Below are 19,951 nucleotides of genomic sequence, written 5' to 3'. Positions count from 1 at the left end.
GGAAACATTATTTTAGAAGACTATCTATTAACAGCCTATGTAATTTGTATCTCTTAGAAGACACTTCATAAAAGTTCACTTTAAAGCAAGATATAGGCTCTTGAAGAGAAAGTGGCTCTGTGTGAATGGGCATTTGTGAATATGGGGAGATGTAATTTTCTAAAGTTGACCTCCAGTTCTTTTAGGAACACTGATCCCATGGGAACCAGGGCTCCCATGGGCATGGGGCTGGGGGAGCTGGGCAGCCGGCAGAGCTGACCTAGTAATCAGATCCCTGGCCACATTTCCATCATTGCTCTTCGTCCCTGCCACACAGTTAGGGTCCTGTGAACTGTGTCCACTGTAAATGTAGACAAGAGAGTCAAAACTGTCATTTGGTGTCTTGTGGGCAAATAAAATGTGAATGTTTGATTTACTTCTACAGTTCTGGTATTTGTTTTTCACTCTTAAACATTTATTTCCATTGGTTATTCTGGCATCCTCTAGCCACCCCTCAGACAGGAGGGCAGCTCTGCTCCATCCTTAGCATGTGGGATCCCACTCAGGGGCATCAGGGTGCCCGTCTGGCTGATGGGGGGTGGGACGTGCCATTTGGGGCCTGTTCACACTGCTGCCTACTATTTCAGGTTCTGTTCACCTGGAGACCCTAAGTTAGCTCCCCTCGCCAGCCTGTGGACCAGAGCTATTCATCTGCCACCAGTTATGATTCTTCAGCCATGGACTCTTGCAGAGCTGGGCCTGCCTGCCATCCGTGGGGCACTCCCTGAGTGCCTAGCCAGAGACCACCACACAGAGGACCAAGTCCTCCACGGGGACCATCTGACCACAGGCGAGCATGCTCGCTCACCGGGGCAGCCCTGAAGGCGGCCTGTGTCCTCATTCTCATCCAGCTCCTTCCTGCCTCCACACTTCCTTACACAAATCACACCATTTCACTGTCACATCACATCATGTCAACATTTACAAAATGAAACCTCTACTCCACAAGGGGACACTCAGACCCACTGGCGATCCAGGCACACTCTGTTTTTCCAATCCCATTTTCTGTGGTTCATCACGTAGCCTGTGAATTAATGGCATACTGTTCACTCTCGCATCTGTGTTCCTTCTCTCTACAGCTCATGCGTGCCCACCATTGGAATGAATCTCTCCTCCACTTCCCTCTCTATCTGTGCCCCAAGTACTAGCCTAGTTCAACAGCTCCCTAAAGCCTTTCCTGACCTCCTAGCTCACAATTCAATCTGTTATACTCCCCTGGCACTGTCTGAGTTTGAATTCTCTGAAAAGTAGATCCTGGAGTAAGGATTGAGTGCAGGTAGTTTGTTTAGAGCTGATCCCAGAAAGTGGGGAAATAAGATGGGGAAGGGAGAAAAGTCAGTGGAGTGTGTGTTGAGGGCACTTTGCCTCTGTGGGCACCTGGGCTTAACCTTTCGGGCCCACTGAGAAACCATGCGGAATGTGCCTCAAAACCATCTCACTGGAACAGCAGAAGTCCCCCAGTGACTGGGGGCTGCCCTAGGGATGGGGGATCCCCCACACTTGACCTGGGAACCCATCAAGCACAGAGCGTCAGCCACGGCAACTGGGCTGTAACCCAATGGCCAAGAGGCTGCATGGTGTCTCCTGGCAGTGGTGATAGGCTCTCCTTGTGAAGGATGTTTCTTCTACTGAACTCCTGGAGATGGAAACCTGCTCTGATTCCTCCCTGTATCTTCCAGTCCCCACCACCTGCAGGCCCCCAGTGGGTATCACCATGTTGACACATTGGAAGAAAAATGTCAAATGCACTTCCGTCCGCTCTGCCTAATGGGCTTTGCTCCCCGGAGCTGCCTGGCCGCGCGTTTTCAGCTGCCTACATTGTGTCTTCTTATAATTGCCCCCTCGCTCTCATGCCGGGACCAGCACCAGTATCTCTTACCTGGCGTGCTCCTGCACTGCATTGCTGCTACAGGTCTTGTTTTGCATCTTTCAAAAAGGACTGGGTGAAGCATGGATATATTTTTTAAGAGACATGGGAAACCCACACAGCAGAAATACGGGTCAAAAATCAATCAGGGTAGAGGGGAGAGGGATACACACAACAAATCCTTGAGCCGAATTTTTACCTGCTGTCTCGTCGTTCTACATGAGGTCCCAGCCTAATAGTCACAGTGAAGGACGCATGGGCTGAGTGGTATACATCTCCTGCAAAGAGAAGGGAGCAAACGAGCTCATCTAGAGTTACTGACTTTGGGCTGCCAGTGACTCAGAGCCTGGGGCCTAAAGGAAGGGTAATTGTACACTGGACCATTGATTTGCAAAAGAGAGAAGTCTACTCTAACTATTATGATGATATTAATCAAATTAAAACACTGAATTACTGTTGGCTAGAGACATTTCTGCAGACCCTAAGCTGATACAGGCCAGCCACTTTGTAGTTCTGGTCATTTTAGCCTAGGAGCAGAACTATTAAATTCCCACAGGAGCTGTGTTGGCAAAACGAGAGACTGAAACAGGATGGAAGGAGAGACTGAAAAGGGAGCAGTGGGAATGGCGGCGAACTGGGGCTCACAGTGGCGGCTCCGGCAGCCTCAGCTGTCCTGCGGGGTTGCAGGTGCAATGCAGTTAGATTACATTAAAAAAATGTAGCACTGGAACTCTGAATGCATGTGACACCTTCCAGTTTGCAGACATTAGTAACTAACTGAAAATGTTACTGAGAGATTCAGCTCACTGGCTTGTGCTCCACCAGAGTGCAGGGACTGAACTCAGAATGAAGAGGCACCTCGAGGAGGGGACAGGGTCTCAGGCCTTCACTCCCAGAGTCCGAATCCTCAAGGGACTTTTGGGCAACTGCCAGACTCTTACAGGAAAGGGGACTCATTTACTCGGGGCCTACTCTACATACCTGGACTAGAGCGGCTCCCTGGATTTTGCTCTCCTTGGGCATCAGGTAAGACCTGGTTATGCCAATATCTCTCACACAGGCGTGCCTACCTCCGGGGTCCTCTCCTCTCCACCTCACTCAGCACGTGAGCCCACGATGGCAAAGACATTTCCTTGTTCACCACCTGGCACTGAATAGATGCTCAATAAACAGTTGCTGAATTTAAGGATGAAATACTCTCTCTGTCCCCACATCACTCCGTGCTGGACAGGGAGTTTTCTGAAGTCAGTTCTCTAAGATGAGTTGAATTAGTGGAGAAGTTTTTGTTTGAATAAAGCAAAGGAGGTGTCTTAGGAATGCCTGGGAGGGAGCCCCAGGAGGAGGAAATTGAGCTCCAGAGCTTTCCACATTCACCATCAAATCTACAAATCTTTGCAAAAATCGCCATCCCTTCCCCAAGATCGGTTGGTGCAGTTTTCTGGGGGTAATTATCACCCTGCCGCGGAGGTGATGTCTACGGCTAATGGACCCCGGTGTTATTACAGTCACTCCTACTATGTAGCTTAATTTCCCCAGCTCCTTCTGCACTGCCTGCTCCCAGCACATACACCTGAAGTGGCTACAAAGTGCTGTCTCCTCCAGGCCTCTTGATTAATTCTTTGCAGGTATAAATTGACAATTATTATGCCTCCCATTAGTCATCTCTCCTCTGGGCTGTACAAATTTAGTTCTCCTGATAGCAATGAATCATGGGACAAAATGTTCATTTGCATTAAGTGCCAGCTCTTTCAATCAAACTCTGTTTTTATAACACTTCATTGCAAGTCTCCTTAACATCTCTCTGTTCGCAATGTTAAATTCAAGGCTCTTACAACAAGGAGCCTGTTGCCCCACTCTCCCCCTCCCTCCAGGCGCAGGCCTCCGGTATCTGGTGTGGGCGTGGGGCTGGCTCCCCTTCTCCTGCACAGGAGCCAAAGCGGGGCAGCAGATCAAGACTCACGAGAGAGCTGACAAAAATTGATAATAATGAGCCAATCTACACGGAAGAGACTCATTATCAAGCTAGTTACCAATACGCTGGGTTGCTGGATTTCTGCCAATAAACTGGATCTCTTGTAGCGAGCAATTTTTCACCAGCTTGTAGTGAATCTCTCCAGCTTAAAAACACTTCAGGGAAATCGCCTTTACAGTAAAAAGAGAGGAACGAATCTGCGGTTGTGCATGTGTGAGGGGCATATTGGTGGTGCCGAAAACATCACAGACATTTTCACCATTTCCTCCCTTTTAGTGTCTCACAGCTTTGAGACGTGGTTTTGGTTGCTTTCCAGTCAATGCACCAAATAACTGCTTAATTTTCAAATGCAACCATCTCAGGCAAAATAATAACTCACGTGGAGGTGAAACGCTCATGATTCAGAGTCTGTGATGAAATGTGTCCAGCTCTTGGAATCCAAAAATACATGTAAATAGGGCAAGGAAGGAAGAGAGAATAATTGAATTTTGATTCAAATGGGAAAAATGATCACTGTAAGCCTTTGGTTTTCATTATTTGGAAATTTCCATCAGAAGGTGTTTTAGTCCACTCAGGTTGCTATAACCAGGTACCATATTCTGAGTGGCTTATAAACAACAAAAATGTATTCCTCACAGTTCTAGAGGCTGGAAGTCAGAGATCAGGGTGCCAGCGTGAGATTCTGGTGAGAACCTGCTTCCTGGCTCTTGGACGGTTCATGCGTCCTCGCGTGTTAGAAGGGGCGTGGGATCTCTCCGGGGTCACTTTTATGGGATCACTAATCCCATTCACGAAAGCAGAGCCTGTCCAAAGCCCCAGCTCTTAGTGTGTCACCTTTGGGAGTGGCACTGCCACGTATGAAGTCTGAATATGAAGGCATTCAGTCTACCGCAGGAGGTTTGGGTGTTGGCTGTGCACGGCGCGGGTTAGGCGTTGCATTCAACTTTCCACTTTGCCTCACTGTGCGTGCACACAAGGAGCCAGGATCAGAGTGCTGTGGTGCCAGCCTGGAGAGCAAGTTCAGATGAGAGCTGCCTCTTATCACGAGGGTGGCACGCCCACCCCCCACCCCCATCCCCAAAGAAGCAGTGTTTTGTAGACAAAACTTTGAAATGCATCAGAGAGAGACAGGTCTGCATTGACTGAAATCGGGATCTTGTTCTTCATGTGTTGAAGCAAGTTCAGACCGTGTGTAGAGTGTCGTGGATGGTGTATTATCTAGAAATAGGCCCTGCAGCTTTCCTTTGTGAATAAGACCGGTGTTAGGTGGGCACCTAGCTCTTCCTCCTATTGGGGCTACAGCTCCTGCTACCAATGTCCATCTGAATTGAAGGGTGGCAGCTGCAGCTGGGACCTCGTTGGATTGTATGGGGGAGAAATCAAGGGCTCCCATCAGCTGCTCTCCACTGAAGATGCTTGAAACAGCCTGCCTTTCACTCTGGGTTTCTGTACATGTCGTCTCCTACCCTAGGCTGTCGGGTCCTTCGAGACGGGAGCTCTTTCAATCGTCCATCCGCCATCGGCGCCTGACCGGAATGGAACCAGTGTGCGCGCCTGGTGACTCCGAGTTTGCTGTGTGTGGTTGGAGCCTCTTGATTCTTGTTTCTCCCAGGTTTGCTTCTTCCTTTGCAGCACCGGTAGCAAGTGACTGAACGTCTCTATTCTTCAGTTTCTTTATTCATAAGCGGAAAGCAATCATGCCTTCCTTCCAGGGTTGGCACAGATAGCAGGAGGTGACATGCCGTAAAGCTGGGCACAGTGCCAGCCCCTTGGCAGGCACCCAATGCATATTGGCTACTGTGTTATTGAGTTGCCCCAACTCTGCCCCAAGGTCAGGGATGGAAGCCGGATTCTGGCTGGGGAAGCTGGCGGGGGCCTGCTGGGCTGCCTCTGCCGTATGTTCTTGTGGAGAATTCTCTGCTAGAGGAGCCATGAGTGATGGTCAAAGTGGCATCTCTCAGAAGCAGGAGAAGCTCCACCGAAGACCAAAGGGTTGGTCTTGGTCAGAAAGACCCCGGGCAGTGCTACCAGTGGGTAAACCCTCTTCTGCCTTTGGCTCCTGCTCTGGGCCATGTGCCACCTCAGGCAAGTAACCTGCCCTTTCCAGGCTCAGCTTTCTCATCTGTGAAATGGGAATGAAAACTGCTGCCTCATAGAGCTCTTCTCAAATCCTGAACCACAGGGCTCAAAGGGGCTGCCAGAGTCCCTCTCATGCTGGCTGCCTGCCCTCAGGGGGGTTCTCTACCCTCTGTACTTGGCTTTCTCATCACCTGCAGATACTCAGAGGTTCTAAAGCTAACAGCCTGAGAAGCACTTAGAGTGGTCTCTGGTTCATAGTCAGTCGTCAGTAAAGGAGCTTCCATTATTTTCTTTAAAACACTGTCCATTCCAGCCTGGAGGTTAGGCCAATCTGGTGAGCTGCTGAGGCACTGGGGAAAATAAGCCTGAGCTCCATCATGCTGAGATCTACGCAGACGCACTGTCCTTTAGAGCTGGAAGCCAGATGCTCCTCACAGTCAGAACACTCACATGATGGAATCCTTTGGTCGGGATGCAGGTTGGACTTAAGACCAGTAAGGGAAAGATCCACTGCCTCTCCCTGAAGAGGGTTGGGTCCTGGAGTACCACTCCCACTGGTGCATAGACAGGTTCTAAGTGGGGCCGCTGCTTGGTTGGGCTCAGGTGAGTAGTGGAGCTGGGATTATGACCTGGCTCTGTAAACCCACAGTTGGCCTTTGTGATGTGTCTGCCCAGATCCTTGCTGCAAGAGTGGTTTTCCCTTCACTGAGAAGAGTGCCTCTTGCCATCTCACCCAGTCTTCCAGGGAAGGGCCAGGTGCCTCTTAGCCATCCTTGAGAGATCACTGTGCCTCCTCATTTCACCTCCCAGGGGCTCATTCTCAAGTCTGCACAAAGCTTAGTGACCTGGCCCTCTGTGCAGGCCTCTGAGTCAGGCCTCTCACCCCCTGCAGATACATGAAATGCAAACCCGCTTCTCAACCAGCAGACAGACTCTAGAGGCCTTCCTCACGAGCATGAAGAGTTCTTGGGTCCAGGCTGCCTCTGTACAACAGTGGCTGGAGTTACAGAGCTTTCATCCCCCTTGTGTGAGGTTGGAAGCAACTCATCACATCTGCAGTAACATTAGCATTTAGGGCAATCCCACAAGGGATGGTTTGTATGAGGGCTTTTATATGGCAACTTGGAGCGTCTAGTTTATGTTTTTAGGTTTAACAACCCAGCTACAAGTGGGAGAGGTTGGGCTAAATCCTGACAGATCCTCTAAACATCCAGATATTTAGCATGCTGGAGAACATGTAGCAGATAAATACATTTAATTTTTCATCTTAAAAAGTTCTCCCCTCTGCTCCCTCTGAAACTTTCCGTTCCTTCAGAATTGGGCAAGGGCCTCCGTGGTGTGTAATTTCTAACCGTAGGAAGGCATCTGAGCTCCTGTGGTCAGCATTTTCAGCATCTGCGACTCACAAGGGACTGGGCTTGGGTTTCCCTTGTCTCAGATATGAATAAAATCACAGTTTGAAAGGGAGAGAAATTGAAAGAGAAAAATTTCATTGTAGCATTATTCATAAGAGCTAAGATATAGAAGAAAACCTATGTGTTTGTCAGTGGATGAATGGATCAAGGCATGATGTACATACACAATGTAGTATTATTCAAGCATTAGAAAAAAGAAAATCCTGCCATTTGTGACAACATAGATGGAACTTGAGAGCATGATTTTAAGTGAAACAAGTCAGGCAGAGAAAGACAAATAGCACTCACATGTATAATCAGTAAAAAGTCAAACTCACCAAAGAGAGTAGAATGGGGCTTGCCAGGGGCTGGCTAGGAAGAGGTGGTGGTGTGTGTATGACTGTGTAGATGTTAGTTAAAGGGTACAAACTCGCAGTTTTAAGATGAATAAGTTCTGAGGATCTAATGTATAGCTCAGTAATTATAGCTAATAATGCTATGTTATATACTTGAAAGTTGCTGAGAGAGTAGATCTTCAGTTCAGTTCAGTTCAGTCGCTCAGTCGTGTCCGACTCTTTGTGACCCCATGAATTGCAGCACGCCAGGCCTCCCTGTCCATGACTAACTCCTGGAGTTCACTCAGACTCACATCCATCGAGTCAGTGATGCCACCCAGCCATGTCATCCTCTGTCATCCCCTTCTCCTCCTGCCCCCAATCCCTCCCAGCATCAGAGTCTTTTCCAATGAGTCAACTCTTCACGTGAGGTGGCCAAAGTACTGGAGTTTCAGCTTCAGCATCATTCCTTCCAAAGAAATCCCAGGGCTGATCTCCTTCAGAATGGACTTACCACACACAAAAAAATGGTGATTATGTGTCATGAGGGAGGTGTCAGCTAAGGCTATAGTGATAATCACTTTGCAACACATAAGTGTATCAAATCAATACTACACAATGTATGTCAATTGTATCTCAATAAAGTTAGGAAAAAGAAATCCTTGATTAAGTGATAAAAGTATTAATGTTAATTTTTTTAAAAGAAAGAAAAAATTTGAAGCTGCTGATGTCCCTCTAGGAGGTGTTGCCTCTTTAGAAAGGAAATGCTGAAGGAGGGGAGAGAAAGATTGATGAAGATGGTCTTTCGTCTATGGTGCAGTGATCTTGGTCCTAATGCAGAATTTTCCTCTTGTCGACTGAAGAAAAATGCACAACCTAAAAGTTGTGGGTTTAGTTTTATTCAGTGAGAACTTACTGAGTGAGGACTTTAGCCTAGGAGACAGCCTCTTAGACAGCTCTAAGAAACTGCTCAGTTCAGTTCAGTTCAGTTGTTCAGTTGCTCATTCGTGTCCGACTCTTTTAGACCCCATGGACGGCAGCACGCCAGGCCTCCCTGTTCATCACCAACTCCCGGAGTCCATCCAAACTCATGTCCATTGATTCGGTGATACCATCCAACCATCTCATCCTCTGTCATCCCCTTCTCCTGCCTTCAATGTTTCCCAGCATCAGGGTCTTTTCCAATGAGTCAATTCTTCGCATCAGGTGGCCAAAGTATTGGAGCTTCAGCTTCAGCAAACTGCTCCCAAGAGGTAAAGGAGAAGCCAGGATGTAGAGGAATGTTTTGCTGAACATAATAAGATTACTGTTAATAGCAAAAAACAAACAAAAACCAACAGGAAAATGAAAACAGACATCTCAAGTGAATGATTTTATTACTTTTCTATGTATGGGATCAGTGGGTAAAGAATCTGCCTGCAATGCTGGAGATGCTAGAGATGCGAGTTTGATCCCTGGATCAAGAAGATCCCCTGGAGGGAGTCATGGCAATCCACTCCAGTATTCTTGCCTGGAATATCCCACGGACAGAGGACCCCGGTGGGCTATGGTCCATAGGGTCACAAAGAGTCATACACAACTGAAGCGGCTGAGCACGCATGCATGCATGTATGGGAAGATGTGTCAATAAGAGTTTGGGCTCTTTGAAATTATTTCTTAGGTATATATCTTAACTATCTAGGGCCAGTATCTGAAGCACAAAATATGTCCCGTTTCCCTCCATCCTGAGTTGTCCCCCGGGCGCACCATGGTGGTGTTAGTGGCTGCAGTGGCTGAAGGCTTGATCCTTGACAGACTGGAAAGGCGGCAGCGCTCCCTGTCCACATTCCCAGCCCCCTTGCTTCCCAGAACCTGCACCACCATCTCCAGTGCTTCCTATGCTCCTGTGACATGTGCCAACTCTGTCCAGAGAGGCAGCTTTGGGGACCACAGTCTGTCTGTGGCCTCTCCTGGGGCGTCCTATGGGGGAATCAGGGGTGGTCAGCAAGGGAACTCTGATAAAGGAGTCCCAGGAGGTCACCCTCAAGGAGCAAAGCAGAGCGGGGAGGCTGGATTCAGGAGGAAGGAGCAAAAAGATGACCATTGCAGTTCCCACAGTAGAACCATTAGCTCCCTCAGTTTCTTTCTATAAGACAGACCTCCTCAACATCCAAACAGGAAACAGGCTCTGGGGAGTGTGCAATAGACAAATACACTTAATTTGTCCTATGCAGAAGGAGCTGGGTGCCCCTCCTTCCATCTCCCCTGAGCCCCCTGAGACCTGGCAAGGTGGCTAGCAGTGTGCTCTAGGATCCAAGAATTCTGACATTTATCTAAATTAGTGGCTCCATGCCCCTGTATCCTGAGCCTTTCAGCAGAACCACACATTTACTCGATTCAGAAGATGAGAGAGTAAGAGCTGCTAAGGAAAGTAGTTTGGAGACATGTAGGAAAATTGGCACATTTCCTCCTGAAATCTACTTGCTCTAAGGCCACAGACAGGTTGTATATGTAGTTAATTAATCAGAAAGTGTGCAAGGATCAGAAACAAAGGCCATTGCACTAGACTATGTGGGCACACCTCACCCCTGGCCTTGAGCAAGAAGGACTCTCTCAGATGCATTGGGATATTGGAGCAAACTGAGCTTTCTCTGTCATTGAAACTCCCTTGAGGGTTGGGGGGCAGCGCTCCCCAGGAGTTGGAGCTGATAGCCCGTCTCCATGAAGAAGGGCCCACTGGCCTTTGCCCTGACCTCCAGGGCCAGCCCTGGCGCCTCTTTGGGTATAATTTCCCAATGTTTACTTGCAGACATCTGTCACTCCAAGGGAGACTCTTTAAATACAATATGTCACCTTAAACTGTTTGCTAATTGAGCAGTGCTGTGGGATTTCTTGATGATCAGTGCCACATGCAAGTGCTTTTTTCGAGAGATCCAAATAAGGACATTTTCCAGAAAGGCTGATTAGTGACTAGTCACCATTTTCAGAATTAAGATAGTCACCTGTGAAATTGACTTCTCTGGTGGCTCAGACGGTAAAGCATCTGCCTGCAAGGCGGGAGACCCGGGGTTTGATTCCTGGGTCAGGAAGATCCCCTGGAGAAGGAAATGGCAATCCACTCGAGCACTCTTGCCTGGAAAATCCCATGGATGTAGGATCTGATAGGCTACAGCCCATAGGATCACAAAGAGTCAGACACAACTGAGGGACTTCACTTTCACTTTACTGTGAAATTGTAGAAAGAAAATAATTTTCAACAAATTAGTTTAAAAAAAAAAAAGAAGAATGAATTGTTCATGGAAAACTGTTTTCCTTTATCTTGTTCTGACAACAGAAAGGTCTGGAGCCGGGGCACCCTCCAATCACAATCACAGTGGCCTTCCCAGGCCCGCACAACGCTGTGCTTCCAAGACGGTTATCAGTTGAGATCATCTTGATGAGACAAATCATCAGCTTACTTCTTGGTGAGTGAAACGCTTCATTTTTAAAAGATTCCAGGCTTCATCCTCTATCTCACCATCCTGTCTCTGACAACTGATGCTCTGCCTGCAGTGACCGAGAGTGAAATGGGGCATCTTCACTCTCACATCTTCACTGCATCTGCCTGTGTGTGTGTGAAGCCGCTCAGTTGTGTCTGACTCTTTGTGACCCCGTGTACTGCAGCCCGCCAGGCTCCTCTGTCCATGGGATTCTCCAGGCAAGAATACTGGAGTGGGTTGCCATTTCCTTCTCCAGGGGATCTTCCCAACCCAGGGATTGAACCCGGGTCTCCTGCATTGCAGGCAGACACTTTATCCTCTGAGCCACCAGGGATCAGTCTCTTTAGGGAGAGATGCCTGTTCATACCTGCAGTGGGGCCCAAAGACAGAGGAGTTGGCGGCCTTCAGGAGCTCTGTTGAGCCCCTCATTCATGGGGACCACGGTACAAGCTACCCCAGCACCGGCCAGCCTGGTCGAACATTCCCCACTCCACTCTGCCAGACAGAGGCCCAAGACAGCAGGGGCTGGAGCTCAGAGGAGCTGGGATGAAGCACTCAGGAGACACTCCTCACATGGGTTGCTTCAAAGGTTGCCTTGAAGATGGGGAGCTTGGTCACTGAAAGGAGATGGGAGACAGTGTGTTGAGAGAGCTTAGGTTTTGAGGCCAGACAGGGTTTGCTGGAGAATGACTATCCAGCTGAATCCTGTGAATCTGTGTAGGGAAGTTCCTAGAGGTTGGCAAAGCAGCTTGGGGGTATTCAAGGACATCATCCTCTTGACCTTGGGAGACCACTAGGGGCTGTGAGCAGGGCATGGCCTGAGGAAATATAGGCTGCCTCTTGATGGTGGACCATCTAATTCCTTTTGGATGTTGACCCCAAACAGATACTGCAATTCCATCAGCAATTGTGAGGGAGGGCCCAGGCCAGCCTCCCAAGAGTGTGCCTGGAACCAAGTGCAGTTCCTGTGCAACCAGCCCAATCCTGAAATGGGACTCAGCTTCTCCAAGTCCAGTTGCCCTTGGACTCTGCTTGTTTCTTACTGGGAAAGAGGGCTTTTGGTGGCACTGCCAACCTTGAGTTAGCTATTTAATTTCACTGAGCCACAGGTTTCTTCTTGGAAGTGGGAATACCTCCTTGCAGGGTTGAGCTAGCTATTTAATTTCACTGAGCCACAGGTTTCTTCTTGGAAGTGGGACTACCTCCTTGCAGGGTTGAGCTAGCTATTTAATTTCACTGAGCCACAGGTTTCTTCTTGGAAGTGGGAATACCTCCTTGCAGGGTTGAGCTAGCTATTTAATTTCACTGAGCCACAGGTTTCTTCTTGGAAGTGGGAATACCTCCTTGCAGGGTTATGAGGGTAATAAAGGGGTACAGTGCAAGGCCCATAGTAAGTTTTCAACTGGATACCAGACCCTCACCTTACCTGACCCTTTCAAATCAAGACTATTCATTGTGTGACCTTAACTGACTCAGCAAACCATTCAAAATGCCTCACTTCAATTAAAAAAACAAAACAAAACAGGTAATTGCCAGCCTAAGTAGTTGCATTAGCCCGTTATTCTGTCATTTTTTCCCAATAAACAGATTGCCTTCCTCTCTCTTTCCTTTCTGTGTATGGATCGGGAGGATTTGAAATGTGCAAAACAACTGGATTGGTCAGTTATTGATCAAGAATGATTTACGACCTCTTCAGGTAAAAAGCTCCCCATAAACACAATTTAGTAGCTGCCACCATCAGTCTCTTTGCAGCTCAGAGACACAGGTCTCAGGACTCCTGCAGGGAGATAACCAACAGTGAGTATTAGCGAACAGATTGCTTTATTTAGTAGCACTTCAGTAGTGCTGGGGGGGGGGGTCCCCACTCTAACCTGTGTGAGAACAGCAGTGATCTCGTGGGCTCAGGCAACCCTGCACAGACTGTGTGATGGCAGGAGGATGGTGGCCTGGATGCATTCCAGTTCTGTCCATTGCTGATATATGTTACGCATGTCCTCTTGGAATAAGTTTTGTGTCTGTTAAATGGGATTTATGCTACTCTCTCCTTCCTTCCCAGGGCTTTTGCATCCCTGGAGATAAGAATGGATACAGAAGCCTTTCTGCAATGCTGAGCCCATAGTACAGCACGCTTCCCCCCACCACCCAAGTGCTCTGAAAGAGACCTTATCGCTCTTGGACATTGGGGCAGCTTCCAGATAGTGCTTTGTGTTTCCAACCACACAACTCCATTCTGTAAGTCAGTGTCAAATTCACGTTTCTAAAGCAGAGTTCTAATCAAGCTTTTCTCTCATTCCATAACCTTCAAGGCTTCCTATGCTTACAGGACAAAGTCCAGGCTCTCCAGCTGGGCATTTAGACCTTTCAAAACTGTCTTAGCTTTCCTGTTAGAGTGCGTCTTGCCTGTGCCCTACCTCTGTGTGTGCCAGTCTCACTGGAAGGCCTCATGCCTCCTCACGGTGCCCACTTGCTCCTGGCTCCCTTCTCCCCCCCAGCTCTGGGCCCTCTGAGGTCAGCACTCAGCCCAGGTCTTTGTGTCTCCTTTCCTGAAAACCACTGCTATTATCTTCTGCCCAGTGCCCAGACAGAACTGCTGAATTAAGAGAAATCCAACTGAATTGAAAGTAAAATTCCTGTCCTCCATCCAACTCAGACGAGGAGGATATTCACTCACTCAATTTTACCATCAAGGAAGCGTGTGGCTTGGCCACAGGTGTGGTAGGTCGTTTCAGAAAGACCAGTGTGCCTTGGGGACTCAGCTAGCTCTTCCCTGCCTCCAGGAAGGTGGTGGAGCTGGTCTGGGATTCTCCCAGACTTCGCTTCTGCCTCGTCATGAGTCCTCTGCAGCAGCCCCCGCGGCGTGCCCACAGCGGGCGCCTCCCGCTCCCACCTGCTCAGCGCCTGTTTCTCCCCCTTTCAGCGACTTTTCCTGGAGTCACGTGTCTGTCATTCTCAGACCAGGTGGCTGGGAGGGGCTGACAGAGAGTCTCTCCTTGACCGAACTCCAGCCAGGCTCCACTGAACAGTCTTCTCAACTAGGCCCTGACATTTAGGGGTCTGTGTTCACCTTTGCACTGTTCAATTTTAGCAAAAGTTCAGCTTAGCTTTTCCAGAATCTTCTGCCCTTGGTATCTGATCAGGCTCCTCATCACCTGCCCTGCCCTGTGTGTCTGGTCCCCTGGCCTGCCTTCAGCAAGACTCCTGTTAGGTTGCTTTAGCCCCCGTTTCCCTCACCTCTGATGTCTCCTCTTAGCAATTTTCCATCCACGGACCCTACCTGCTCCTTGACTATAAATTCCTATTTTTCCCTGTCCTATTTGAAGTTGACGCCAGTATCTCTCCCCTACTGCAAAACCCGATTGCAACAGTGTAGGTATTACAGAGAAACCCAGGAAGAGGGAGAGGTTACCCAAGGCCGCCACACAGGGGGGCAAGCTCAGCCTCCCATCCGGTCTCCTAACTCCCAGGCCTTGCTACAGAGGCGAGGCCTCTGCACAGTTTCTCTTGCCAGCCACCGGGGACCATGCCAGGCCTGGACAGAGGGGTGGATTCCCTAATGTTGGAATTTCAGGCCCCTGCTTCTCATGGAGAATATATTTTATTCCCAGCGGGTCCTGGGAAAGGCGTAGCCATGGCATTCACCTCGGGTAGAGCTGTGGCCAGGGCCCTTTGCTCTGGGAGATGATCCCTCACAGTCCTCTGCTAAGGACTGTTCCTTTCCCCTGAAAAGAGCTTACCACCCCCTTACAATATCCCCATCCTGGGGACAAGGCTCTTCCAATACCCCCCACTGGAGACTGGAGGAGGTTGTTCTCATGCAAATGATGGTCACCTTGGGAACCCTCTTGTTGGCTGTCTTACTCCCAGTAGTTGCGTCACTGTCATTATGGGACCTGCAGGTGCCACCTGCGGGATTTTCATTGTCTTTGCCAGTAAATGAGATTCACTAGGGAACCCTGCTGGGCAATGCGGAGGAGCAGGTTTAAGGTTTTCCCCTCTCTCTTTTCTGAGCACAGACTTGATCAAAATTGCAGCAGGGTCTCTGACATTCACTTTTAAAGCCTCAATTGGCTGATACCTCACTGTCCAGCCATCCTGTTTCCGCCTGCTCCAAACTCTCACTTGCAGTCTGGGCTGGTAGTAAGAGCAAGGTTTCCTCTGCGGAGGTGAGGGAGTCCTTCATCTGGGATAATGTGGAGAGAACCATTTAGACTGTGGTTCTCAAGAAACACAAACATATCTACAAATTGTGAAGAATGTATGGGAAGTAAGTGGTGTCCTCAACCTGTATTTGTCCTTCCTATTTTCATTCCCAACTTCTGTGCAGGTTTCTGAAGGGGCTAGAGGGAATGTCACAGACGTGGTCGGTGGCTTTTATGTCCACGCATCCAGTGTTTGCAGGTGTATTGAGCTGGAGCCCGCACTGGACACCAGGGGAGGAATGAGCAGAATAAAGTGGCCATCACCACTGTGTGGACACGATTGCAGAGCGGTCTCACTTTCCCATGAAAGTGTGTGACTGATTACATGGTGCATGTCTGGGTTCTGTAGAAGCACAGCCAAGATGGGGATTCTTATGGGGGGATTTTTTGAGGGATTGCTCTCAGAAGAAACCCCACGGGGGTGAGGGAAGCAGGACAGGGCGAAAGCCAGGCTACGATGCAGGCTCGGCTGTAACACGACATGTCTGGTCTTATGGGGTGCTCAGGAGGGTGAATGGCTCCACAAGGTTTTCTGCACCTGTCAGGGGGCTGGGTTTTGTAGCCCCCTATCTTTGGCCCCTGTCAACTACCCTGCGGGTGACCCACATCTCACAGACGTCTCAGGGCAAGGTGGATTCTCTGGGAAAGGGGTAGCGGGAGTCCTTAGCAGCTCTGACCACAGCAGCCAGCTGCTGGGGATCACGCCAGGCCTGGACAGAGGAGCGGAGTAGGACCCACAGCATCTACTGTAGCGGGATTTGGAGCCAGACTGCCTAGGCTGGAATGCTCGCCTTCTAAGTCACGGGATCTTAACCTCTCTGTGCTCAGTTTTCTCATCTGGAAAATGGGTCATGATTGTAATGCCTCCCTCAGAGGGTTCAAAGCAGTGGCACATGGTGAAGGCTCAGTGGAGGGGGCTGTGATGAGTGCATTCAAGGGACAGGGGCTTCCTCAGGGGCAAGGTGTTCCCCGCCCCACTGCAGTGCCCTCCCCTCCTCCTGCAGTGCAGGAGCCTTAGCCCTGAGACAGGAGCCCTCCCTCTCCGGCTCAGCAGCTGCAGGACAGAGGAGGGCTCAGAGGAGGACAGGCTCAGCTCAGGGGGGGGGGGGGGGGAGACAGATGCCGAGGAGCTTCGATTCCAAGCAGTCCCTTCACGCTCTCCTGAGGCTCTGGGAGAGAGAAGCTCCTTGACAGCTGGATTTTTTATGCTCTTCCAAACGAGCCTATAAAAATTCAGCCCATTTGGTTTGCATACAGAAACTTTGCTTTTAAAAATCTTTTGAGTTATTTCCTCCTTTCTCCCTTATCAGGGAGAAGTTATTTCAAAGGAAAAGGGTGCAGGGAGCAGGCCCATGCATTTGTCAGCCTCATTTCCCTGTGGGTTTGTATCCCTGGGGGACTTTGCTTAAGCCCACATGACATTTGTTACTTTGCTAGTACTTTCTTACCCAGAGGGGCTCAGTCCTCACTGGCACATTTTCCTTTTTATCTTTCTGAGAGGGAGGGATGAGCGCCATTAAAGCAGGGGGAGTGGGGAGAGGGCATGTATTTGCATTTGTGTCTCTGTTTCTCTTTCCAGACTCCTTCCCCTTTACCCTGCCAGCCCCCTGGATACTCAGGGGCTCTAAAGAGAGTTCTGCAGATTGCAGAGAACGAGGACGACACCCTCCTGCAGCCTTGGCCCCGGAGTGCATGTTTGCACTTGGCACATGCACACTTGCTCTCTGGGCCTGGTCTGTGCACTGCACAATCACTATGTCTGTTCTTTCATTAACTTATGCAACCAGTGCTGAAGAGTGCTTTCAACACGCAGTGTCTTGGGGTTCCTGCTGCAGGTTCTGCCTTGGCTAAGTCAGATAGGATGCCTGCCTTCCCTCACAGAGCTCACCCTCTCCTGGGTGGTGTGTATGTTACTGGAAGGGGCATTCTTCCAGGGCCCAAGAATAGGCTCTTGTCTAACACTTGAAAATGAAGTGTCCAAGGAAACACACGTGCTGACAAATCAAAAGACTATTGGGAAGTGGGGCTTGAGTGGACAGCAGCAGGGAAAGGGACCCCAGGAGAACTGCTCTGCCGTGTGACTTGCTTCCCAGGTGGCGCTTTGGTAAAGAATCCACCTACCAAATGCAGGAGATGGAACGACCACGGGTTCGATCCCTGGGTCGGGAAGATCCCCTGGAGGAGGACATGGCAATCCACTCCAATATTCTTGCCTAGAGAATTCCATGGACAGAGGAGCCTGGCAGGCTACAGTCCATAAGGTCTCAGAGTCGGACATGACTGAGGTGAATTAGCACACATACATGGGGCTTGTAGTCTCGGGTTTTATGGTGACGGGGTTTGTTTCCAGGTTGTTTCTGGCCAATCATTTTGCGTATGCCCAGGTTTAGTCTGACTCAGGTTCCTTCCTGGCAGCAGGTGCAATTCAGCCAAAAGGGGTTCTAGAGCAAGAGTTTCTGAGAGGTTGACCAGACATATTATGGGTTGGTGTCTCCTCCCTCCTGTTGGCCCCTCTCAAATTCTTCCAGTTTGGGCAGCTTATTAGTTCTGTGTTCCTTATCAGGACTTTCTGTGTGAGACACCTCATGCAAGTGGCTATTATTGTGCATGGCCAGGGCAGGCAGTTTCACTCAATGGTTCCCTAACATGTACAGTCACTGAAGTCAGTGCTGGGGGCAGAGGTATGGGGCGAGGTTGGGGTGGGGCTCCTAAAGATGAAGACACCTGGGTTGGCTGCTGACTAGAAACTGAAGCATAAAATGGGGGAGGGGTTTCCAGGTGAGAGCAGGTGGGGTACTTGAGGAGTGGCTGGGGCCGCGTGGCTGAGGCATCAGGTGTCACAGGGATGCAGGTGAGGGTGATGAGGGATGGAATGAAAGAGGAAGCAGAAGACAGTCCTATGAGCCCTGCTAGGGATGGTGCCCTTTGTCTGGCGAAGGGCATGTGGGTGACAAGAGAGAGCTGTGTGGCACATAGTGGAGATGAAATGGACAGACGAAGCCTGGGGGAAGGGCCTGCCGAGGTGATGGCAGTTATCTAAGGGAAAGGCAGAGAAGATGCCCAAAAGAAGAAACCTACTTGACAGACTAGGTGAAGGGAGAGTGAAGGGTAGACGATAACTTTGGGCTTTCTGGCTTAAATGAGGGGGAAGGTGGGGACAACATCTGAACTAGACATGCCAGGTAGAAAAATGCTGTGTGTCCTTAAGCAAATATTTGTTAAATGCACAAACATATAGTGTAAAGATAGATGCCCCTCCCGTTAATCTGGAAAGTCAATGTAGCTCTGATAAAAAAAATCAATACAAAATTTTACGTGATTTGTTAAAATCACTGCCAAAATCTACTTGGAAGAATTAAAGCCCAAGAATAGTCATGATAAATCTAAAAATGAAGAGAAAAGGGGTGATACTTTTTCTATCAGATATCAAGAAGCTATAATAAGTGTTGAAAGTGTGGTCTTGCCTCCAAGATAAATATATAAGTAGACTAGATGAGTAGCCATTCTCATTAACTTCTGTATTGTTCATGGCTGCACTCACCATGCAAAGGAAGAGTTGAGTCCTTGTGACTGAGGCCACAGGGCCAGCAAAGCATAAAATATTTACATTTGACTCTTTATAGAGAATGTTTGCCAATCCTTGGTCTAGAAACAGATCCAAGAATTTGTGAGAACTTAGTGTAATGTCCAGTTGAAGATGGCAGCATAGAAGGACATGTACTCATCTCCTGTGAGAGCACAAAAATTGCAACCAGCTGTTGAACAACCATTGACAGGAGGATGCTGGGACACCCCCCCCCAAAAAAAGATACCCCACATCCAAAGACAAAGAGGAAACCACAGCAAGATGAAAGGAGGAGTACAAATACAATAAAATCAAATCCCATACCTGCTGGGTGGGTGATCCACAAACTGGAGAGCAATAATACCAAAGAAGTTCTCCCACTGCTGTGAACGTGCTGAGCTCCACACCAGGCTTCCCAGCCTGGGGATACTGCAAAGGGACTAGGAATCCCCAGGGAATCTGACCCTGAAGACCACAGGACTTCCACAGGACTAGGGGAAACAGAGATCTCACTCCTGGAGAGCACAAACAAAATTTTGTGTGCACAAAGAACCAGGGGAAAGGGGCAGTGACTCCACAGGCAACTGAACCAGACCTACCTCCCGGTGTTGGAGGGTCTCCTGTGGAGGTGCGGGTTGGCGGTGGCTCATCACAGGGGTGGGGGCACTGGCAGCAGGAGTCCTGGGAGGTGCCCCCTTGGTATAAGTCTTCTTGGAGGTCACCATTAACTCTGCCATAGAGCCCGTGGACTCCAGAGCTGGGTTGCCTCAGGCCAAACAACTAACAGGGAGGGAGCACCACCCCATCCATCAGCAGATTAAAGCTTTATTGAGCATGGTCCTGCCTACCAGAGCAAGTCCCAGTTTTTCCCACAACCTGTCCCCCTCATCAGGAAGCTTACACAAGCCTCTTAGCCTCATCTACCAGAGGGCAGACAGAATAAGCAACAAGAGCCACAATCTCACAACAGTTACAGCAAAAACCACATTATAGAATGTTAATCAGGATGAAAAAGCAGAGTTATGTCCCAGATGAAGGGACAA

The 19,951-nt window shown here is 49.2% G+C and overlaps 1 long non-coding RNA gene across 1 annotated transcript in view; it reads left to right on the top strand.

Annotated features, from left to right (window-relative positions):
- The window catches only part of LOC139177021 (uncharacterized), a 269,207-nt gene extending 255,819 nt beyond the window's left edge, over nucleotides 1–13,388 (top strand). Inside the window, exons 5-6 of the long non-coding RNA XR_011561393.1 lie at nucleotides 11,000–11,129; nucleotides 13,201–13,388. This is a non-coding gene — a long non-coding RNA (uncharacterized lncRNA). The remainder of the gene's footprint in view (nucleotides 1–10,999; nucleotides 11,130–13,200) is intronic.
- Nucleotides 13,389–19,951: the final 6,563 nt, after the last annotated feature.

The sequence above is a fragment of the Bos indicus genome, chromosome 18 (assembly GCF_029378745.1).
Source record: "Bos indicus isolate NIAB-ARS_2022 breed Sahiwal x Tharparkar chromosome 18, NIAB-ARS_B.indTharparkar_mat_pri_1.0, whole genome shotgun sequence".
NCBI lineage: Eukaryota > Metazoa > Chordata > Mammalia > Artiodactyla > Bovidae > Bos > Bos indicus.
Note: the sequence above shows the minus strand (reverse complement) of the source record. Positions and strands in the feature narration are given on the sequence as shown.